Source organism: Miscanthus floridulus, chromosome 19 (genome assembly GCF_019320115.1).
Source record: "Miscanthus floridulus cultivar M001 chromosome 19, ASM1932011v1, whole genome shotgun sequence".
NCBI classification, from domain to species: Eukaryota; Viridiplantae; Streptophyta; class Magnoliopsida; order Poales; family Poaceae; genus Miscanthus; species Miscanthus floridulus.
This window is the reverse complement of record NC_089598.1, coordinates 49,801,646-49,827,153: the sequence shown is the minus strand read 5'-3', so window position 1 is coordinate 49,827,153 and position 25,508 is coordinate 49,801,646. Positions and strand designations below refer to the sequence as shown.

At 47.1% G+C, this 25,508-nt stretch overlaps 1 non-coding gene across 1 annotated transcript; it reads left to right on the top strand.

Moving 5' to 3' along the window:
- The first annotated feature begins 1,207 nt into the window (after positions 1-1,207).
- Positions 1,208-1,314, top strand: LOC136530065 (small nucleolar RNA R71). The gene has a single exon (XR_010777572.1). It is a non-coding gene; the product is annotated as a small nucleolar RNA R71 (small nucleolar RNA).
- The last annotated feature ends 24,194 nt before the right edge of the window (positions 1,315-25,508 follow it).

Sequence of the window (25,508 nt, the reverse complement as noted above, 5' to 3'; positions counted from 1 at the left end):
ATGCTAGCCCCTAAGTCGCACAAGGCATGATCAAATTGCTAGATGCCAATGGAGCATGTCATGGTGGGACACCCATGATCCTTTTTCTTTTCTGGTAGACGGTTGAGTATAGCAGCACTACACTCTTCCATCAGCTTTACGACCTTCGTGGATGGCAATGGTCATTTGTTGTTGATGATGTCTTTGATGTACTTTGCGTAGGAAGGTACATGTAAGACATCCATTAATGGAACACTCACATGTATCTTCTCTATCATGTTCACAAAATGAGCGAATTGCTTGTTCATGGCTTGCTTTCTTTTTTTTGTTGGAAACGACAAATAACTGGTGTCGATGAAGTCTTGTGGTGCTATTTCCTCATCTTCTTGATCTTTTTGTGTTTTTGTTGAAGAAGATCCCTCCTCATATTGCCCTTGTGCTTTCCCTGCTTTATTGTTAGGGTTTGGTGGATCACGAGTGGACTTACCACCCCTCGTGGTCACCGCATTAACTTTTTCAAGAGAATTATCGGGTTGACCCGGGATTTTCCCTTTATTATTAATGGGAACAACAACAACAATTTGAGCTAATTGTGTTTCTATCATTTTATTAAAGCTCAATTGATTTTTAACAGCGAAAGATAAATCTTCTATTTTTGAGTTAATATTTTCTAGCATTTTGTCATTATAAGTTAGCTTTTTAGTAAGGTTTTCATTAATTTTAGCTTGACCTAGAACTAGGTCTTTTAAGGAAGGTGATTCCAATTGAATTATAATTGAAATTCAAATTACCTCCTTGCGGGCGGGATTGATAGTTCCACCCGTTATTATTTTGTTGGTGGAACCCATTGTTGAGATATGCAGCTTCCTCACGGGTCTCAGGGCAGTCGTTTCCTGAGTGACCAACTTCTCCACAGACTTCACAAGTCATTTGTGAGTCCATGGCCTGAATGGCGACCTTCATGGCTTCCTTCTCATGGGCCCTTTCATTCAGTCTTTTCAATAATAGATCCATTTTGTGGAAAGCATATCCGCCTCCTTCACGGTATGCATGCCTTTTTGTTGTTTTTTTCCTCCCCCAGCTCTGATTGGCTACCATCTTTTTGATGAGAGTCATGGCTCCATCGATGATGAGGGAGAGGAACTCTCCTCCAGCAGTGACATCCACGTGTCCCTTTGACATGGGCGTAAGCCCCTCGTAGAAGTTCTGGAGCATGAGCTAGTTTTCCATCCCATGGTGCGGGCATGCTTGGTTGTAATCTTGTAGCCTCTCCCACGTCTCGGGGATGGATTCTATTGAAGTCTGCTGGAAGTTTGAAATTTCCCCCCTTAGGGCATTGGTTTTGCCCATGGGGAAAAACTTTGTGAGGAACGCCGTGGAACATTTGTCCCATGTACTGACAGCTTCCTTCTCTTTGTAGAACCACTATTTCGCCTTTCCCGCCAGGGAGAAGGGAAATAGATGGAGCCTTATGCTAGCTGGTGTGATGCCTTTGATGACGGTGTCGCACAACTCTAGGAAGTGTTGTAAGTGTGCACTTGCATCTTCGCTAGGCAAACCACAGAATTGGTTTGCCTACATCATCATGATTAGGCCAGTGCGCAGCTTGAAGTTTCCAGTTCCTATGTTAACAGCGGTCCCAACAGGCACGTTGGAAACAACGGGGGTGGAGTTGTCTTGTAGTGTCTTGGCCATAGCGGTAGTAGCGTATGGTGTGGGGGGTGACTGGTTCACTTGCCGGTGGAGTAGCAGAGGAAGAAATGGTACGGGACCTGTTCTTCCTTAGGAGTGCCTCTAGATTTTCTATGTAGTTATCCAACAGGTCAAAACCATTCATACACTATCCTATTTTCATCCACAACAGGAAGAAAACAAGTAGAATTAGCCTGCATAAACTATGGATACCATTACATGCATGTGATCATGATCATGTCCTACTAGATTCTTTTAACCTATGCCCTCCCAAGCAACAGCGCCAGAAATGCTTGTTGGCATTTATTAGCGCAATCACCAAGTATGGAGGTTTCAAGTCCTTCCCCGACAAACAAGCCAGAAATGCTTATTGGTATTTGTTAGCGCAACAAAAAAGATGTTGGTTTCAAGGCCATCCCCGGCAATGGCGCTAGAAATGCTTGTTGGCATTTCTTAGCGCAATCACCAAGTATGGAGGTTTCAAGTCCATCCCTGGTAACAGCACCAGAAATGCCTGTTGGTATTTCTTAGCACAATCACTAAGATTGAGTTAACCTTAGCGACACGGCCAAGAAACACCAACTACGATAGTTCTTAATAATTACAGAGAATATCAGCAAGTGCACATATCTATCATTGTAGCATTTCACCCGGAAGTATTTAGGGTATCGTTATTTATATTTTCCCAAAGGAGGGCAAGGTGTAAAGAGTCTAGCATGAGCATGAACAAGATTACATACTTGCATTAGTAAACCAATAGTTCATGATAGGGGTAAAAATAGTATTTCAAGGATAGTGGACACACATATGGACCAACCTCAAGGATAAAAGAAAAATAAAGAATAAAAGAATATTCCTAAGTGGAGCCGGCATGATCAAATATAGCCGTGCAAAGAATAGTTAATGATCATACATGTTATATGATTAGAGTTAGAACTAAGTGTGAGATGGACGGGGAGATCTCGGAGCATCGGTTTGCCAGCAAGCGCGAGAGACTTTAAAACTCCTACACAATACCCGAACATGGGGGATTACAAGGGACGGATAGGGCTATCACCACCTGCCACCTACCCCTCAACCAGGGGCACCATCATATCCGAAGGTTTCTGTGCACCCAAGCTCCATGCCCATGTACAAAGAAACTACCCATATCCCCCTAGGACTCCGACCCTATAGATCGACAAGCATATGATATGGGCAAACCTGAAGGAACGATGAACCACCACCTCAACCTAGCTCTACTTCTACTCATACAAGTCATATGAATGGTGAAGCATAAAGTTGAACATGTTAAGATCATAACACACAAACTATATGCTAGTTCATATATCATGATTATAACAAGACAACTATACTCTAGTTCATATGCACTACTATATTGAAGATATAAGGGCATAACTATGGAAGAACTCTTTATAGTATTCATACCAAGATTCCTCTCTTCTTCCAAGGAGCCAAGCCCTCCTTGATAGCTTTGCTAGCTCACAAAAGACTACTAAAGTAAAAAAATACAAGAAGTGGTAGTGAGGTGTGTGACGAGATCCTAACATACAAGTATGTTAAGCCTTGGGTCCGATGGTTCCCGAATGGAGTAGACCCCCTGACCGACCCCTTTAGGATCACCTAGGGGTTCAAGGGCTATGCCCATTGGGCATGCTCGTGTGCACCCTCTAGCAAAGAGACCCGACTGAGCCTGACTCGACCAGAGCTTCTGCCTAGGGCTCAGGGGCTTCCTCGAGCCTTGGGCTCCCGATCTTTGGCACTTTCGGGCTTGGCCCTTGGCTCCTTCCTGGCTAATAATGCTAGCCAATGCTCGAGCACAAGAAGACAAGCCCTAGTCTACCGATGCCCGAGGGCTCCCTGATGTCGCTCCCTAGGCGTGCCCCTTCCAACTGCTCCTCCGATAGGGTCACGTTTGGGGTGTGACACAAGAAGACAAAGCTTCCTGTGGTCTCTATGGTCTCAGGGGCTTCTGGGCCCATGTGTTAGCCACTAGAGCTGACCTCCTTCTCCACCAAGAAGTCTCTAGAAGGTCTCACCTAGAGGAGGCCGGTCCAAGCCAACATCGTCTAACACGCAGAGTGTTAGAATAGAGCAGCTGGACGATGCCCAGGCTTCTTTGGCTCGAAGACACCTCAACGGTCCATGGCACACCGCTGCATGCCCCTCCTGGACTTTGATGCATGTAGACCATAGACTAGAACCCTCAAATCACCTTGTACCTGACCTATCTCGTTATATAAGGGATAAGGTCAGACCTAGAGGGGGGAGGATCCTGATTCGATCACCAGACACTCCATTCCATTCCATCTACCTCCGTTCTACATCGACTGCAAGACAACTCAGAGAGGGGCACCGAGAGCCCCTCCTCCACCATATCCTGTCGTCTCCTTCCTCTTTGATGAGGGGGAGACTCCACCGACAGTGAGGCCACCTTAGGATTAGCACCAAGCTAACCCCCCTACCAAACTCTCTTCCTTTACACTCTATTGTAACCCCCTAGATTTTAGGTGCTCTTGAGTATAAGGATCATCAGCTACTGGACGTAGGGACTAAATTGGCCCAAACTAGGATAAACCATTGCGCCTTCTCTGCATGATTCTTATGTTCCTAAGTCCACCCAAGCCACCGGAGACCACGTACTCTAACACTGACTCAGACAACATGCTTGCCATGGTTTTGACCCCGCAATAGCTGGCGTGCTAGGTAGGGGGCAGCGTCAAGTGTGATTCTGACTCTATGGTGGCCGGAGCTACCTACCTCGTCGCCGGAGCAAGAGGCACCGGCCTAGACGGCGGTGTCTACTTCCCTGGCAAGTTCTCAATCATGGCCGGTGCCTTTGCTCCGGGCCAGGTCCACAACTTTGGGAGCCTGGCCTACGTCACTGACTGCTACGATGAGCTTCGTCCACTCCATAGAGCTGCACCGGTAGGCAACAAGCCTTGGCGTCACCTCCTCTGCCAGGACTCTTGGAAGCAGATCTCGTAGTTCTAGCCCATTAGATCCGACGTGGTCTGGGCCCAAACACCACTGTGTCAGACCACCGCTAGATGTTCTATAGCTAGCCAATGTCCACCACTAGATCACCACCGGTGAGGTGCTCCCGCTGCTAGATTGCTTCTAGTAGTACCTCCCAAACCTGCATTTTGGGATACAGAATGTGGCGACATCCTTCCAGCTGGAGCACCTCATAAGTTGTGAGGTGCCACAGAGCATCATCCTCTCTGGCATAGTAGGGACTAACGCCCCCCCGCTTTGTGCCTTCCTCAAGGTCCTCTCAGGGAATGGACCAGAGTAGACTTCGACGACATCGACTACGATGCCTCGCCGCGCATGTGCTACCATGTCGATGACGACGATCTTGCTGAGGAGGCGCTTGGGCTTATGCCACTGGACCTGAGTCCCCACAACCATGTGGCCTACCTTCAAGAGAAGGTGGACTGCTTGCACGCTCGTCAGGTGGACTTGGAGGTTGCTGAGGGTGAGCTTGAGTTCTAAAGGTAGGACTTCATGCGGTAGCAAACCATGCACCCGCTCGGCGATGACGCCGATGCCAACATGGGGGCTCTCAGTGGCCTCTACTTCCCCTGTGTGGTGTACAACATGGTGGCCACCGCTTAAGGCCTATAAGACATCTCCGACACATTGGACCCAAAAACCAACGAGCAGCTCAATGAGGCAAAGTGGCTCCTCTACATCACCCTCGAACTATAGGCCAAGAGTTTACCTTCTCGGCATCACGTCACGCTCTCCCAGTGTTGGTGTTTCAAGTAAACACCAACGCATAAATTTGTATTATTGCGCATCTGGCTCAGATGGTGTGCTAAGTGGACACAAGGTTTATATTGGTTTAGGCAGAATATTCCTATGTCCAGTTTGTTGTTGCTGCTCATGTTACTAGCACTAAAAGTTCATAGTAGGGGTTACAAATGGTTGAGAGAGGGATAGGTCCCAAGTCTCTGGTGGAAAGGATGAATCCATGCTAAGAGCTCGGGAGCTACTCGACTATGTGTTCGAGGTTCGATGCTAGTGATTCTGATCTAATGTAGTGCTATGTAATGCGAGTTCGATGCCCTTTAGTGGGGTGCCCTACTTTCCCTTTTATAGGCCAAGGGAAAGCAGGGGTTATAGTGGGAGAAAAGGGGAGAATGAGAGAGAGAGAGAAAGAGAGAGAGAGTCCTTCAGGGTCGCTAGGCCTTCCTTTTCCTTTGTGTGGGTTCCGCTAACATGGTAGGTGGTGATAGGGACAGCCCCATGCCAGGTGCCTATCCGCTTGATGATGCCATGCCCTACTGATGTCAGCAGGTTGTAACGTCCTACTCCACCCTAGTGGGTGGCGTGGTGAACCAGCGTGCTGATCAGTGGCCGTACAGGGAGTAGGCAACATAGTGACCACTTGTCCGTCACTATGGGTGATGTGAGTTCCCTGGAATGACATGTCACAGGGATGGGTCGTGTTGAGACATGACCGCTCCCTACACGATGCTAGAAGTTTGACCTTGGGTCATACTTTTTGGCCCATAGTGGTTTGCAGTGGCATGAGCTTCCATTAGGATCTGTTCCCAAGGGGTTAGGCAAGGCAGAACTAGCCCTCAAACGTCGGGCGAGGCGGAGCCAGCCCTTAGACGTCGGGCGAGGCAGAGCTAACCCTCAGGGGTCGGTCGAGGTAGAGCCCGTGGCCTCAGAATTGGGTGAGGCGGAGCCACCCTCAGACATCGAGTGATGCGGAGCCCACCTCGAGGGTTAGCCGAGGCGGACCCAACCCTCGGGGGTCAGGTGAGGTGGACCCTGTGGCCTCAGAGTCGGCCGAGGTGGAGGCAACCCTTGTGGGTTGGATGAGGCAGAGCCCACAACCTCGGTGGTTAGACGAGGCGAAGGCCACAGCCTCGGTGGTCGGATGAGGTGGAGCCCATAGACTTGGTGGTCGGATGAGTCAGAGCCTGCGGCCTTGGTGGTCGTCAAGAGCTATAGTCATGCTCTTGACCGCTTGGATGAATCAATGTTGATGGTTATTAGCTCCTCTTTTTTGGGTACCCTAGTATTGGTCCTGGACAGTAGCCCCAAGCCTGTGGAGGAGTGGAATACTCCTTTGGAGTTTTTTTTTTCTGAAAGGGAGGACACTGAGGGCCCTGGCCTTCTATTGTTGCCCACGACGTGTCCTGGGGACGGTGATTCCCCCTTGTCGAGGTCGGACCATTTGTGGGTATGGCCATGAAACTTGGTGGTTTGTTAGTCGGCTAGTTTGATTGGGGTCCCAACATCCCGTTCATGGGGATCTAGCTAGGGTCAACTTGGTGACCGACCCTAGATTCTTGGCGGTCGATCCGTATAGTTTTTAGGTCCGTTCGACCAGTCTCGAGGTCTATGTGCCTTTGTTTGAGATAAAACTAAGGATCATATCTGGCCGAGACTCAAACATGAGCCAGGACACCCATGGCGCTTGTGCGCCTGGGTACTGGCCGCTTGCGGGCCCATCCCTTTCTATCCCTTATTCTAAGGGTGCCTGGAGCGGTTGTCAAAACTATTGATGGGCTAATCCTTCGATCTCCTAGGCCTAGGCGGGCTATGGAGGTGTTTTTGATCCGTATCCTTCTTACTTGTCATGAGTCATGGCCCGTCTAGAAAGGTGAAACATTCGGTGAGCTTTCTGAGGGAGTGAATAGTGATTACGTGCACACTTCCCTAGCTCTTGTTCGACATGAGGCGGCCTTAGGCCCTCCATGGGCCAGCCTTGGAACCTTGGTCTCCTGATTTATGGTCAGGTGGCTCGAGCCCTCGAGCCCCATGAGGCTTGGTAGGGGTCGGCTGTGTTTCATGCGTCACCCCATCCTCGATTTCCACAATCACAGGGGTTGAGCTAATGACACTTGCCTCGATGGCTCGAGTGTCATGCTCAGTGAGCTCGCTAATGGGCATGTTCGAGCAGAATCTGGCATCCCACTACTCCTTAACCTGCCTTCTAGCAGATGCCCAAGCCATTCCGAAGGGCGACCAGGTGGCTTGATGGCCTCTCCTCGATGGAGATTCTGTGGGCTTAGCTAGAGGTTAGGATCGAACGAGAAGGTTAAGATGACCCTGTTCACTTTTAGGTGGGTTGGGCAAAGGCCGTTGGGGCTCATCTGCATATTCTCCCTAGCTCTTGTTCGACATGAGGCGGCCTCAGGCCCTCCATGGGGTGACCTTCAAACCCTGGTCTCCCAATTTAGGGTCAAGCGGCTCGAGCCCCTGAGCCCGTGGGGCTCGGTAGGGGTTGGCCATGTTTTATGCATCACCCCATCCTTGGTTTCCACAATCGAAAGGGCTAAGCTAATGACACTTGCCTCGATGGCTTTCGTGTCGTGCTCGGTGAGCTCGCTAATGGGCATGTTCGAGTGGAATCTAGGTCCGTCATCCACTGACGGGGTCAGCATAGCCCTCATGTGGCATTCCACTACTCCTTAACCCGCCCCCTGGTAGATGCTTGTGTCACTCTGGAGAGTGACTCAGGTGGCCTGCTGGCCTCTCCTCGATGGAGATTCTATGGGCTTGGCTCGAGGTTAGGATCGAATGAGAAAGGTCTAGATGTCCCTATCCGCTTCTGAGCGAGGTCGAGCAAGGCTGCTAGGGCTCATCTATGTTTTTCTCCTCTGGCTCTATTTGATGCGAGGCAGCCTCAAACCCTCCGTGGGTTGGCCTTCGAAGCTCAGTCGGTTGCCACTCATATCGAATGAAACGATTATCGCTTCGTGACACGACATGAAGCGTTGTGATGTAGCAATTGCATATGCAATGCTTGGATGTATGGGATGAATGTATGGACGAATGGATGAAATGAATGAATGCATGCATGGGAATGGATGAATGAATGGTCATATAATAGAAAAGAAAAGTGGGGGTCGGTAAAGTTACCTTGATGGCACGAGTGATGGGTTTGGGGAGCTCTTACCGGATACGAGCGAGTGGAATCTGGGTCCATCATTCGTGATGGGGTCGGGATAATGCATGAGGGGCATCCTGCTGCTCCCTACCCAATTCTCGATAGCGGCCAAGTTGTTCCATCAATTTGTGTTACCTACCAAAACTAGATTTTCCTACAGAGATAGAAGATGAGAACATCCCACGCAAGAATTTTAGTTAGGCAGATAAGCTAGGTGGCGAACATGTAAATAGACAAGCTCTTAAATTTTGTTATAGCAAAACAACTTTTTAGCCCTTCTCCCCTTTTTGTATAAAAGGTTAGTGCACTCTGACCCTTTTCGTCATTAAGGTCGTAAAGCTCAGGGTGTGGGTGAGCAAATTCTGATCATGCTGGTGAGCAAAGGCACTATAGCTACTGGGGCATAGGTTCCTCATAGTCTGACCAATTATACTTAGAGCTTGTTCCTACATCCCTAGCTCCTAGGTCTTAACATGAAATGGGGTCGGGCACAGAGAATGTTTTGCTAGGTGGACAGACTCTTAAACGCGTATCGATTCTTTCAGTGGCTAAGGCCAAAAAGCCCAGGGTGCAGAAAGAAAAACTCTGATTACGCTGGTGAGCTAAGATGCCATAGCCGCTGAGGCATAGGTTTCTCGTAGTCTGACCAGTTTTACTCAACATTTGTTTCTACAAACTTTGCTTTTGGGTCTTAATCATGAGAAAGGGTCGGACATAGACACTGTCTACCAAATAGATTTGCTCTTATTAGCCCCCAAGTGAGGCCCAACCCCCTGCCGTTGCTGGGGTCGGGTGTCACTAAAGGCCGGGGAGTTCAATAATGAAACTGATAAGAGAGAGTGCGTGTTTATTAAGGGTAAAAGCGACGTAGCTGCTCGATGTTCCAAGCATTAGCGAAGACCTCACTATCGATGGTCTTGAGCTTGTAGGCGCCTGGCTGGAGCACCTTCGTGATGACATATGGTCCCTCCCATAGTGGGGAGAGCTTATGGCGGTCCTTGCTACTCTGGACGAAGTGAAGCACCAGGTTCCCAATGTTGAAGGCCTGACCCCGCACTCGATGGCTGTGGTACCAGTGCAACGCTTGCTAGTACTTGGCCAAGTAGAGGAGGGCAACATTGCATGGTTCATCTAGCTAGGCTCCTTCTAGTGCTCCCCCTTGTTGGAGCCTTCAGACATGAACCACTTCAAGAGGTCACAGTCCTTGTATAGGTGCTCGATGGGGAAAGAATGGTTCGGGCATGGCCCTTCGAGCAGCTTCTCAAAGTGGTTTGGGGTACCCTTGGCGGGCTTCTAACCCCCTTCATGGTTGGCAGCGGCCATGAGCAAGCCCTCGTGCCGCTGCCTATTCTTCTTCTTACTAGGATGGTTGGAGGCGCCTTCACCGACATCCTCATCCTGGTTCGCCTTGCCCTTGAGGAGGTCGAAGATCGCTCCGGCCGCCTCCTCACCCGAGGCATGGTTGGTGGTGATGTCGAGAAGCTACTTGGTGGTTCATGGGCCCTTGCATCCTAGCTTGTGAACCAAGGACTCATAGGTGGTCCTAGATAGGAAAGCTCCTATAATGTCGGCGTCAGCGATGTTAGGCAGCTCGTTGCACTGCCGAGAGAAGCAGTGGATATACCCGTAGAGGGTTTCCCTAGAATTATATTGATAGTTTTTGAGATCCCAGGGGTTCCTAGGACACGCGTATGTGCCCTAGAAGTTCCCCATGAAGATCTGATTTAGGTGCGCCCAACTTTGGATTCTGTTGGGCGGAAGATGTTCCAACCATGTTCGCGCTGAATCAGCCAAGACTAATGGAAGGTTGTGGATAATGAAATTGTCATTATCTACTCCACTAGCTTGGCAGGCAAGCCGATAATCCTCGAGCCATAGTCTGGGGTTCATTTTCCTAGAGTATTTTGGGATGTTAGTTGGTGGTCGGTACCTTGGCGGGAAGGTGGCGTTGAGGATGTGTCGACTGAAGGCCTAAGGCCCCGACAGGCTAGGGCTTGGGCTTTGGTCCTTGCTGCTATCATAGCATCTGCCACGACGAGGGTGATAGCCGTGGCTAGCTCCCTCTCTTGGGTCATCGTGGGTATGTCTATGGGCGTCGAGGGTGTCACGTGCATCACGGTTGTGGGCAAGACGCTGATGCACTAGGACCATGGTGCGTTGCTTGCCGCCTTGTGGCACCTAGTAGACTAATGCATCCTTGCTACGGTGATTTGAGGGCATGCATTGGTTGGTGTTAGGCTCACATTGCCAAGACAGTGAGCTCTCGGCCTACTGTGTTGTCGCACGCTCGAGCAGCATATGACTCTCGCGGTGGGCTCGACAATCCTCAGGCATCGTAGCCCGATAAGACCATGGAGCAAGGCCACCGCATCAGTGATGTTCTGGCTCACCCGGGCGAAGTGTGAGAGGGCTTCATCATCCGCGACGATCCTCTGGTTCACATCGTGGGCCATGGCACTCGTGCGCCCACCATCTCTATGGTGCTTGATCTCTCGATCAAGCTCTGTGTGCTCCTGCTCAAGATGGAGTCATGCTTCCTCAAGCTCTTGGTGTCAAGCTTTTAGCTGCTCCACCCGTAGGCGGGGTGGGGACCCTGTCTCCCCTTTGACTTCATCGTCGAGGTCGTTCATAGTGGTAGCCTCCTCCTCATGGATGCTTTTGATGTGTCCCTTAGGGGTACCTGTCATGAAGCACTCATGGGAGGGGTGATGGCTCCCCCTACTAGAGTCAGAGCCGAATGGCGACTCTAATTCACTTGTGAGGAGGTCATGGAAAGACTCTAAGACATTCAGTCATCCCCATGAACCCATTGTTCGTGGGGGATGAAGGTGCATGTTGTGCCATAGGGTGGCCATCAGTCTCTGTGGTGTTGCAGAGACCGGACAGGAGCACTGTCGGGGTGCTCTAGATGAGGTATTCTGGAGAGAGCGGCTCCCCTACAGCAAGCTACGTCATGACATTGGTGAATGAAAAGGTGTGGTAGCACAGGTCCTCCTAGGATGATCAGGGTCCTAGGAATAAGCCGAGTTGGTGCTCAAGCCTCCCGTGGTCGAAGTTGAGGAGTTGGTCTCTTCTGGGGGTGCGGGCGTCTAGGGCGTGCAGCTATAGCTCTTCGAGCGCCTAGGTGATTTCGTCGAGGATGGTGGAGTGGAGAGGTCGGACGGTTGTGGGAGCCATTGCCAACTCTCCCTCCAACATGACGATGAAGTCCAAGTCCCCGAAGCGCACATGCACGCCTGAGACCCAGCTGAGGTTGGGACTAGCCATCCGAGGCCTAGTGTTGATGTTGAGACACACAAAGGCCCCTACCTGGCACGCCAACTGTTGGTGTTTCAAGTAAACACCAATGAGCAAATTTGTATTATTGCGTGTGTGGCTCGGATGGTGTGCTAAGAGGACATGAGGTTTATGTTGGTTCTGGCAGAATGTCCCTACATCCAGTTCATTGCTGCTTCTCGTGTTACTAGCACTAAAAGTTCATAGTAGGGATTACAAACGGTCGAGAGAGGGATATGTCCCAAGTCTCTGGTGGAAAGGATGAATTAGTGCTGAGAGCTCGATAGATGCTCAGCTATGTGTTTGAGGTTCGATGCTAGTGATTTTGATCTAATGCAGTGCGATGTAATGCGAGTTCAATGCCCTTTAGTGGGGTGCCCTGCTTTCCCTTTTATAGGCTAAGGGAAAGCATGGGTTATAGTGGGGGAAAAGAGGAGAACGAGAGAGAGAGAGAGACAAAGAGTCCTTCAGGGTCACTGGGCCTTCCTTTTCCTTTGCGTGGGTTCCGCTGACATGGCATGTGGTGATAGGGACAACGGCACACCAGGTGCCTGTCCGCTTGATGATGCCATGCCTTATCAATGTCAGCGGGTCATAACATCCCACTCCACCCTAGCAGGTGGCGCAGTGATCCAGCATGCTGATCAATGGCCATATAGGGAGTAGGCAGCATAGTGACCACGTGTCCATCACTGTGGGCGACGTGAGTTCCCTAGAATGACATGTCATGGGGATGGGTCATGTTGAGACATGACCGCTCCCTTCAAAATGCCAGAAGTATGACCTTGGGTCATACTTTCTGGCCCATAGTGGTTGGTGGCGGTGTGAGCTTCTGTTAGGATCCGTTCCAGAGGGGTCGGGCGAGGCAGAGCTAGCCCTCATATGTCGGGCGAGGTGGAGCTAACCCTCAGGGGTCAGCTGAGGCGGAGCACATGGCCTTGGTATCAGGTGAGGTGAAGCCACCCTCAGACATCGGGTGAGGCGAAGCTAGTCCCCCAGGGTCAGCCAAGGTAGACCCAACCCTCGAGGGTCGGGCAAGGTGGACCCCGTAGCCTCAGTGTTGGCCGAGGTGGAGCCAACTCTCGAGGGTCAGACGAGGCAGAGCCTGCGACCTCAGTAGTCAAATGAGGTGGAACCCACAACCTCAATGGTCGGATGAGGCAGAGCCCATAGCCTCAGTGGTTGGACAAGGTAGACCCCGTGACCTTGGTGGTCATCAAGAGCTATAGTCATGCTCTTGACTGCTTGGATGAATCAATGTTGATGGTTATTAGCTCCTCCTCTTCAGGTACCCTAGTATTGGTCCTCGACACCTAGCCGTTCCAAATGATGGCCACCGCCAATGAGGGGTGCTCCAACACTCACACCCCGCAGGCAGCGAGGAGCAACAGCGACACCTCTGACAATAGCTCTATTGGCCATGGATTTGGCATGCCAAGCCTCGGCAGGAGCGAAGGCATGACCTTTCTTAATGGTGTCCCCCCGCGTGGCACTAGATCGGTGATGACCGCGACATCAACGACACCATCAAGGCTAGGCGCCACGCTCAGGCACAGTCTCGTACCCCTAAGCAATGAGGTAGGGGCCCTATCCTAGATCACCTTGGCCCCCTAGCATTTGGGGCAGTGATCCAGGTAGCGCCCTACCCTAGGAGCTTTCGGCCACCGACGCACATCTCCAAGTACAGTGGTGAGACAAACCCGAGACATTGGCTTGAGGACTATCTCCTCGCCATGAAGGCCGGGGGGGTCAAATGATGACTTCACCATCTAGTACCTTCCTTTGCTTCTGTCAAGCTCAACTAGAGCTTGGCTTGAGCAGCTCGAGCCTGGCAGCATCCGCTGCTAGGGTGATCTCCGTGTGGTCTTCATCGGCCACTTCTAGGGTACCTACACCAATCTGGGAAACTCCTAGGATCTTCATAACTGCAAGCAAAGGGTCAACGAGACCCTCTGGGAGTACATTTAGTGCTCCTCCAAGAAGCGTAATGAGCTCCCAAACATCACCGATGTCCACGCACTCAGCCGTGAGACCCCGCACATGATGTGGGAGTTTCTGGATGTCAGCACCTAGAATGCCACTGGTGATGAGGTAGTCCAAGCCAACTTTAGCGAGAAAGCCAAGGCTGTCGGACACCTCAGTGGTGGTGATGGTGCCAATGATCCTTCCTTGTCCTAGCGACAGGCATAACAAGGACCAAAAGCGTAGCAGGGAGGAGATGGTCACCATGGCTAACCGCATCGCTAGACCATAGCCCTGTGGCCGCGCTGCACACCCAAAACACTTTGAGAAGACGCTCGAGTCCCCCTACCTATTCCATAGGGGCAGGCGAAGCATATTCTCAAGGACTGTGACACTATGAAGGGCTACATCTGAAGCACCCTCGGCCAACAGGGCAAGGCCTAGAAGCCTACCCTAAAGGTTGGTGACCCATGAGACGGCGCCTAGGAGGAAGACAACGAGTTCCCCGAGGCTGAGCGCTGCCTCATGATGTTTGGGGGCTCCTGAGTGTTTGAATGCCACCACATCATCAAGCTGGAGGTGAACGCCATTCACACCCTCACTGCCACGATGCAACTCTGGTGGTCCCAAACGGCCATCACCTTCGACCAAGAAGATCATCCTGATCGCACCCCCCATCTAGGGCGCTACCCACTTGTGGTTAGCCCAATCATGGGCACCATGTGCCTCACCAAGGTGCTGACGGATGGGGGCAGTGGCCTCAACATACTCTATGTCAGCACCCTCGACAAGATGGGCATCCCTCGGAGCAGCCTACGCCCTAGCAAGGCACCGTTCTATGGGATTGTGCCAAGGAAGAAAGCCATGCCCCTCTCCGACAAGGGGGAGACTCCATCACATCCCGTCATCTCCTTCCTCTCTAACAAGGGGGAGACTCCACCAGTGGTGAGGCAACCTTAGGATTAGCATCGAACTAACCCCCCTACCAAACTCTCTTCCTTTACACTCTATTGTAACCCCTTAGATTTTGGGAGCTCTTGAGTATAAGGATCATTAGCTGCTGGATGTAGGGACCATATTGGCCTGAACTAGGATAAACAATTGCGTCTTCTCTATGTGATTCTTGTGTTCCTGAGTCCACCCGAGCCACTGGAGACTCCATATTCTGACACCTACTCGAACAACATGATTGCCGCGGTTTCGACCTCGGGACATGTGTTGGTATTTATTAAGTGCAAATATAATATGAAGGATTCTGCAAGCGCACAAAATACCATTGTAGCATTTTACCAGGAGTATTCCAGGTATCATTATTTATATTTTACCATAGGGAAACAATGGAGTAAAGATTTTTTGGATAACAAAGGAATGCCTACTAATCAACATACCAGCATAGCTAAAGCAGGGGTGAATCTAATGATAGGAATAAAGCATAATGACACTCAGGGGATATATCAATAAGATAATGTGAACTAGTCAACTTGGGAGAACAACAGGTGAGGAAGATTCCTATGATATTCCTATTACATGGTCAAAGTATATATACATCCAACTATAGCTAAGACTAACTCAACTCTTGTGCACTTTGGGATGCTGCTTAGATGGTAGTGTAACACCCTAGGTGTTAGGCTTGCATAATTTGACTTACATTGCATGGGCATAATCATCAAGCATTCATATATGAGCTTTTACATATGAAACATACAACTAAAACATGTGAAACTTGCCTTGTTATTTCATGTTTCCTTATGTGTATACTTATGATCATGTGTTAATAAGCATAAGTGGTCGATGTTGGTCACTAAAGCACCTTATGTACACTTAGGATGACTAATGGAACCATGTTCATGTAGATCACTTTTTCTAATTAAGCTCCTAAAGTGATGATATGGTTGTTGACCTAGGATGTATTATGTGTAACCAATGTATGAAATGCTTGTGTGACCTTAGGAGTACATTAAAAATGTTTAGAATGTCACTATGAACAACTTTGGTATTCATGGCTAAGGCTAGTTTGGTCTATAAGACATAGATATAGTGTAAGTCATCATTTGAAAGTGGTATGTTTGACCTAGGTTGAACTATGTCATAGAGCCTTTGCATGGATGTGTTCACTAAATCAAAGTTGTAGTATTTGAGTAGAGAAACTACTTTTATTTGTGGGTCATAGTCTAGTTCAGCTCCTAACATGCTTGAATGTAGCTCACAAAAATCAACATTTCACTGATTTTGGGACGGAAAATTTGTTGTCATTCTGGGTTTACAGTTTGACAGGCTCGACTTTGTGCTATTTTTTCTTCCTAACTGTTGAGAATTAGACTTTGAGTTCTAAAGCAATTTTGTAGCTGGTCTATAGCTCTACAAGTTTTGTTCTAGCATCATTCACTGAATCACGTTGGATTAGGTGATTGGAGGCTTTGAAATCACGTTGTTAGACACTTGATCGGGCTCTGATGGCCGAGCCACGTCGTGCCATCGTGGCCGACCGCGGATAGAGGCTGGCTAATGAGGACATGACACCCATGCATATAACCATGTTTGGCACATGGTATGGAGGGGTAGGAGGCCAGCAAGGGTGTCCAAGTCAAGAAGGAGGCCCGAGGCTAATTCGGTTCGTGTCCCCAAGGTGGAGGCCCAAAGCAACTCAAGTTCGAGTCTACCTCGGCCTCCAAGACCAGTCTGCCTTAAACTGGTCACCCAGGACGTATCCGGTCTCCGTTTTCGACGATCCACATATGGTTGGAAAGCTAATTTGATAAGGAAGCCAATCCAAGTGGTCTCACATCAAAAGTCCTTCAATGGGAATCATCAAAAATAGAGTCCGAATGCATCCTAGGTGACCAGTTTAAGGCAGACTGGTCCTGGAGGCTGAGGTAGACTCGAACTTGAGTTGCTTTGGGCCTCCACCTTGGGGACTCGAACCGAATTAGCCTCGGACCTTCTTCTTGACTTGGACACCCTTGCTAGCCTCCTACCCCTCCATACCATGTGCCAAACATGGTCATATGCATGGGTGTCATGTCCTCATTAGATCCCCTTCCTCTTCTTCGTTGAATTCCAACAACGTTATCTCATTGGTCGATCCTATATGCATGATCATGGAATAAGATATCACGAATGCATGTATGATGACACATATAATATGATAAAAAGTGATGAATGCATCCTCATAAGTATTTTCAATGGCATGGTGTTAAAGTAATAACAAGTGCATCCCATTCTACTGAGTAGGTGCATATCTCTTCTCTATTACGTAAGCAAACACTTCTGCAATTCATTTACCGAACTACAAAACAACAACTATTTGTTTTAACCATAACTGGAGTTATATACGTTGAAATTATATGATTGTGGACATTCTGGAAATCTTATAAAATTGTCTACAACTTTCTTTTAATACTCTTAAGGTGATTCAGCAGTTATCTAGGTCAAAGAATTCAATTAATCAAATCTGTCTAGAAAGTAAACTTTTCGGACAGCAAACTTCCAACAACCAAAACTCTTAAACCCTAAGGACTATGACCATGAAAATTTAACACAAGGTATATTAGTAAGTTATCTACAACTTTGTTATTAACAAGTTTTACAGAAAATGCCATTATCAACATGAAATCATCCATTCAACCAAAACTATACATGCAGCCCTCTATTTGAATTATAAAGCGGTAATTAATTAGTTGCATACAACTAATTGCTTCTGAGCCTTACTAGTGAGATCAACAGTTCATATGCATCACAAGCATCATAGAAAACATCATGGTCAAGCACAATCTATTTATTTAAATGCCTTTCCTAATTTAATTAGATAATTAGGGGAATTAGCAAACATATACCAAATATGCACAATAACTTCTCATAAAATTACAGTAGCTTCCTAGTGCTCACAATAGGCTACTGTGAAAATTTCATCCCGTTTGGATATGTATAACATCCTATGCAAAAATGACAAACTAGAAAGGTCTCTTTTAGCAAAAATGGTTAACCCTATAGAAAATGTCAAACAACAGATTCTATATTTTTTAGCTTCATAATAGTGCCATACTACTGTACAAAAATTTGCATAGCAAAATGTTACATATTTTTATCCCTATAATTTTCGTCAGAAAATGCCATTTATTAATAGATAAATAGAAAGATCATATTTCAATCAAGTTTACTACAAGATTAATATTTTTCTAGCTAGAGTATGTCAATACAAGACTAGCAAAATTGGAATCACAATTTTATCATATCCCTAGCTCAAGTTACACATTTTACAAAATTATAAACATTCAAAAATCACTTATTAAGCTATATTTTATTCACCAATAAAAATACTAGAAACTGTGCATCTCATATTTTTATAAAATACTACACTTCCTAATGAACACAACAAAATTTGGTTCACCAAAAATGGACCTCTCCAACTCAACTTATGATTTTTCAAAGTTAGTATAGAAATCTATAAAAGAATTAACAAAAACCCTAAACTGCTCTCACTGACATCAGGGACCCACACATCAGTGGGGTCCATCTGTCAGCGAGCTGAAGCAGAGCCCGATGGTCGGCCGGCATTATCTTGCCGACATCGAGCACTCTGGTGAAACTGACTACACCAACATGACCTACTCACAAAGCCGCGTCGATTGACCTAAGTGGTGGAGGCGCGGACGCACAGGAGCCACCTCGTCGCTGGCCATGGCGGCATGGTGGCGCTGCGCTGCGGTGCACAGGCCATTATAGGCGACAGCGAGGCTAGGCGAGGAGTGCGCATGCTCTGTGGTGATGACTCGACCCTATTGTAGCTACCTAGGCTAGGCGAGGTGCTCTGACGAGCTCTACTCGCGTGCGCAATGGTGTGGCGGTGAGAGCGTGGCAACGCTGCGCGTCGTGTTCCACGTCGGCGAGGCATCTATTCATGGTGAGGTCATGCCACTAGCTAGCCTACCCCCTGACCAAGCTCTAATGCTAGGAATCAAAAGCAATGCACATGCAAGCTCAGCAGCGACGAGCTCGTCGTGGAGACAGCCATGGAAGCCGAGCTCTCTAACGAGGGCGGGAACGACGATTTCGCCCTCACCGTAGCTTATTCGGTGCTGCAACCAAGTCGAGGAGGTTGAGGGGAATGCAGCATAGATGTGGGCTAGATGGAGGCAACAATGGTTCAGTGGAGCGAGCGTTAGAAGATGGCGAAGTGGTACGGATGCTTGGCGGCGTTTGGTTCTCCACGACGGACGTGAGAGAGAGCGATGGAGAGGGACAGAGTGAGCGCGTGAGTGCAAGAGGGGGCGCACGGCTTCGCGGATAACAGGTGCTAGTGCGCTATGCCGAGGGCCCATCGTTGGCCAGTGGCATCCACACGGCGGCCAGTGATGAGGACATGACATTAATGGGAATGGGGATCCCAATCTTCTGTCAGGTAGAGGTAACTATCATTGTGGCGGAGAATGACACACCGATTCGGCTTCAGATCGAAAGATCGAACCTTGCAATCTTAGCACCACAACTCCTCTAGTTATCAACAAAGACACAGATCCAGTTGACCTCGCCAAGAAGGCTAATCCCTGCCTACACAACGAAGAACACAAGCAAGAACAAGAAAGAAAGCAACCAAATTGCAGATGATTAATTAATCTCATGAAGTTGGGGTCTCACAAATCGATGAACGATGAAACTCTTCTTGACAGATTAATCTAAGCAAAACCCAAGACCTAATAACAGCGACAACATATGATTATATAGGTCTTAGGGTCATCGCCTACCCTAGACACGCCCCCTAATGGGCCCAAACATGATACATGGTCCAACGGACCAAAAGACGGTGTCACAGCACCCTGGCAGATTCTGGATGCTGAATTGTTTTGACAATTCCCATTGATTTTGAAGGGCCTTTTGATGTGAGACCACTTGGATTGGCTTCCTTATCAAATTAGCTTTCCAACCATATGTGAATCATCAAAAATGGAGTCCGGATGCGTCCTAGGTGACCAGTTTAAGGCAGACTGGTCCTGGAGGCTGAGGCAGACTCGAAATTGAGTTGCTTTGGGCCTCCACCTCGGGGACTCGAACCGAATTAGCCTCGGGACTCCTTCTTGACTTGGACACCCTTGCTGGCCTCCTACCCCACCATACCATGTGCCAAACATGGTCATATGCATGGGTGTCATGTCCTCATCATCATCCCCTTCTTGACGAAAAGCCGTCCTCGGCGTCGATTGTGCTTGAAACTGATCCTGCACAACATAAAGGAGAACGGGGTTGCGAAGACAAAGGGAACTAAAATAAGTGTGAGAAGGAATGTGACCTTGTTTCCAAGAAATTTCAGCAAGCATATAAACTCCATGATCCGAATGCACACGATGTATCAACACTATCCTACAAAAGATTAGAACTAACCAAAGACAATGCAGGAATAGATGATCTAGCAGACATAGGTAGCAACCAACAATGCTCCCCTTCTTGGAAGTGAACTTGTTTCTTTGAGGAACAAGAGAAAATGTTTGTATTATTATGGCTGCCCTCTAAACGATCGTAATCTTGTACAACAAAAGGAAAATTCATATTACTACAAATGTATACTCGATGTATCATATATTGTCCCTTGTTGTTATATTTGCCAATAACATGATATGTGTGTTTAGAAAACCAAGGAAAATCAGCATATTTAAAAAGGCTCTCCTCCAAACAATCTAGGTTACACAAAACATCAAATTCAATGTAACCCAAATTATGTAAAGAAGACAATAGTTTGAACTCATCAGTTTTATTAGCAATATGAATAACATGTTTATTTTCAGCACAAGTGACTGGTTCCAAAACATGTAAAACTGAAGCATCATCAACCAATTCATCTTTATCACAAGGAACTTCAAGCATATTATCATGGGACAGAGATAAATCAAGAGATGGTTCCACTAACAATTGCTCTATGATAGCATGGTTTGTGGAAGAATTTAGTACATTAAAATAATTCTCACCTTCCGTGAGTGTAGCACCATGTGCATTACCTGTGTTCTCAGTAGTAGTAATAGGTGCATTGTGAAGTGATGGTTCTGAATTTGCATATGAGGTTGTGAGCTCCTCATTTTCTTCCATGTCATCCTCTCGCTTATGGACATTATCCTGCAGAAGGTTAGTCATAGCAAGAGGAATAACGATAGACTCTTCCTCTAAATGGTGCACCTCAGCATATGAAGTCAAAACAGGAGGTGGATTAACAAAGGTTTCTCGCATAAGGAGTTTCATATCATTCCAAGTTTGAGGTTTATTAGAAGGATCTAAAGACTCCCACCAAGATAAAGCAGAATGTCACAAAACACTAGCTCCATTTTTTACCTTCCTCCTTGGACACATAAAGCGAGTAGCAAATATGTTATCTATGGCAATTTCCCACTCCATGTCGCAAAACACTAGCTACATTTTTTACCTTCCTCCTTGGACACATAAAGCGAGTAGCAAATATGTTATCATGGCAATTTCCCACTCCATGTACTCATCAGCACCTATACCATCAAAAGTCGATGGATACAAACAACCTGTTTTTGTTAGAAGACAACAAAACACAACACAAAAGTATTATCCCTATCAAATGACTACGTGGTTGCCGTGGTGTCACTTTTCACAGCAAGTGGAAGCGTCTTACCAAGCTCTTACAAAGTTCTTAACAACGCAAGCAGTGGGCGATACAACCGGTGGCTGGTTCGTGATACCTGTGAGGCAGTGGTACCGAGATTGCAAGGCCCTTTTTCTATACTGATCTAATGAGTTTGTGGAGCTTGGAAGGCACACAAAGAATAATATGTATATCTAGCACACAAGTCAGTAACAGAAAGTAATGCTGAATTATAGTCCAAAGTACTTGTTCTCGTTGCTGGTCTAAAATGTTCTAAGTACTAGGTGTGTAATAAACAAGTATGGTGGATAGCAAGGTGACAGGGGTATGAAAAACAAGTATGGCGGATAGCAAGAGAAACAAAAACAAGGAACCAGACAGCACACGCTAACACAACTCACTTTGGCCTTCTCTATGTGCTCCTCTCGATATTGTTCCTCTTTTGCCCCTTTTTTCTATTTTTTGGGCTGTTGTTGTTTTTTTGGGAAATTTTGACTTTTTTTATTTTTTTGATATTTTTCCTTCCCTTAGGAGCACAAAAAGAAGTAACCACAGAAAATATGAGCTTAAACAAGTGAAAGACGTGGCCTGTGGAAATTTTAGAAGACATGCTCAAAATCGACAAAAAGCTTGTGACCACGAAAATAGGATCTTGTGACCAGTTTTTGACCAAAATAAAAATTTCTGACCCTAGCAAAGCGAGGGATGTACGGATCCAAAAAATTTTTCTGATCGATTTTGATATATGGAACGTCGAAATCGGAGTTCGTATGCGAAAACTAGACCAGTTTTAAGAACGGACTCCGAATTAGAGGACAAAACGAGAACAATGTGCGCAAAATTGGTCACGGAAGCAAAGATTTGATGGAAACGATGGGTTAAAACACACGAACTAGACTCTAACATGACCTAACCAGCAACAAGACCTCGACTAGGACACAAACTCAACACGACGGACTCTAAAATTGAAATATGCAAAGGCTATGGCGTGGAAGGTTCTAGGACAGGAAAAAAAGTATGGCACTGGACTATGGGACGAATGCGAAACACTCCAAACTAGGGGATAAATATGAACCTAACGATATATCTTAGCTCTGATTACCACTTAATGGGAATGGAGATCCCGATCTTCCGTCAGGTAGAGGTAACTATTGTTGTGGCAGAGAATGACACACCGATCTGGCTTCAGATCAAAAGATCAAACCCTGCAATCTTAGCACCACAACTCATCTGGTTATCAACCAAGACATGAATCTAGTTGACCTCGCCAAGAAGGCTAATCCCTACCTACGCAACAAAGAACACATGCAAGAACAAGAAAGAAAGCAACCAAATTGCAGATGATTGATTAGTCTCACGAAGTTGGGGTCTCACAAACCGATGAACACATGCAAGAACAAGAAAGAAAGCAAGCAAATTACAGATGATTGATTAGTCTCACGAAGTTGGGGTCTCACAAACCGATGAATGGTGAAACTGTTCTTGATAGATTAATCTAAGCAAAACCCAAGACCTAATGATGGTGGCGGCGTATGATTATAAAGGTCTTAGGGTCGTCGCCTACCCTGGACACGCCCCATAATGGGCCCAAACACGATACATGGTCCAACGGACCAAAAGACGGTGTCGCAGCACCCTGATAGATTCTAGATACTGACTTGTTTCGACGATTCCCATTGATTCTGAAGGCCTTTTGATGTGAGACCACTTGGATTGGCTTCCTTATGAAATTAGATTTCTAATGAATTGTCGAAAAAGTAGTCTGGATGCGTTTTGGGTGACCAGTTTAAGCAGACTGGTCCTGGAGGCCAAGACAGACTTGAACTTGAGTTGCTTTGGGCCTCCACCTAGGGGACTCAAACCGAATTAGCCTCGGGCCTCCTTCTTGACTTGGACACCCTTGTTGGCCTCCTACACCTCCATACCTTGTGACAAACATGGTCATATGCATGGGTGTCATGTCATCATTAGGATCAACAAGAGATTCCTCAAGCCACTGCTCTAGGAGAAGAGGAGTAGACTCTACAAGAGCTCCCTAAGTGTCCAGATCACCGCCTGACCTCTTTTCTCAAAGGCAAGCCCTGGAGCATTCTAAGTCTCCCAGTGTTTTACAAAATACTACTTGAGTCCTTTTATGATTGATGCATTAGGTTATAAGAGTTGACTAGAAACATTTGATGCATGGAACTACCTTATCCAGATATATACACCTTTAAGCCTGTGTTGGTACAGGATCGAATATATGCTTAGCCATGCTTAGACCGGAAGAAGTTGGGTGATTTCCTGTCACCTACGAGATATAGGTGGATACCGAAGCACAGTTGGCTATATTTGCTATCGTGGAAAAGAACCATGGGGTAATGTAAATGGAGGCCGGACGGAGTCTATGTGTGGGTTGACTCATGTGATTTTGTTTGTGCTGATTAAGGACAGTATTGTTGTTGGCCCTTCTAACAAGATTGAACACATGCCTATCACTTAGCTGGCCGGATAACTCATTCCGACCATGAAGCCAAGTAGCTCAACTCAGACTGGGCCCTGCTCTATCAAAGTGCATACTCTAGATGGTAGTAAGGATGTGCGGGGAGCTAGGCATGAGCTCAAGGGTAGGGTAGTCCTAATCGTCCTAGCAGCTGGTCGTCCCTGATTGTGCGGCGCTAGGCGAACCCATGAAATGTAGACCTGAGTTGTACCAAAGGTGACCTAAGGCTACCGTGGCTGGTAGACCTAGGTTTGTGTTAGGAATAAATTCCCAGCTGGTTGAAATTGATTTGAATTGCTGTCTTTCTTGGATAGTGAAAAACTTGGCTAGCACCAACATCGTAGTAATTGTATTATGGAATGTGATGGTTCGGATAAACTTGGAATTACTACACCTGCTATGGTTACTATTGTATGCTCTTAAAATGATAAACTACATGTTTAGCACAGGCTAGTTGCTAATCTAGAGATGAATAGCTATAATTAACTTGATGACCAAAGTATAATTGTATAACTGAGTTAATCGCTTTTTATGCAAAATGTTGTCAAGCTACCTCCACTTATACAGCCTTGCATAATCCTTGGAGTCAATTTATTTCTAGTTTATGATGGGTAAGTCTAGCTGAGTACCTTCTCGTACTTAGGGTTTTATTCCCATTGTTGTAGATGGTACCATCTATCACGGCTATTGCAAGAATTGCTTCTATCCCGCCGTGGATGAGGAGTGAGCCTTGGGTAGGCATCTTTAATAATCCTTCTATTATGCTTTTGTGGATTGTGATCATGTGTTGGCACTGTATTTGAACTATGTTGGCAAATGCTACTTTTGAACTTTAATTTGCTTCCACTGCTATCTATCGAACTTGGTTTGTAATAACTCTATTTCATACTCTGATGAATGAACTATATCTGTGAAACTTTATGTAATATGTGACATGTATGTTGAGTCATGTACGATCTTGGTTGTATGTGGATATCGTGGTACTCGATGGACTACCGGGTTTATATGGGCTCAAGTATGATAGTGCGACCGCTTGCGGGCTGCCATTGTACTTGTGCTCTTATAAATTGGTCGGTTCTATGACAGGTAGAGCACCCACAATAGATAACTCTACTGACGCGACTATGGTCCTACAATTGAAGAACCTGCTCAATTAGGAGTGGACTACAAAGGATAGAGGGGGCTGTCACCTCCCGCTGCTACCACCCAACCAGAGAACAGGGTGCACTCATAGGTAGAGCATCGTATAAGCACCATGCTTACACGAGACTCGGTTACTTAGCCTAACTGGTAAACTAGCAGGCTAAGCGATCTATGAACCTGCACACAAAAGTAATGATAACCATAACTAAGCAAGATATATATTCAAAGTATAGCCATGTGGATAAGAATATGATAAATTGATAATAAGTCTTACAAGATGTAGAAATGAAGATACAAGGATTTGCCTAGCCTCTAAGACTAGATCTAGAAGCCCAACTCGACCCTCACTCCCGAGCTACTAATCTACTACATTGGAGAGCTCTAGACCTAATCCTCCTGGTGTGTGTTGATCTGAATGAGGGATATGAATTAGGGTTTTAGGGATCTGCTGAGGGAGAGGGTAGGGG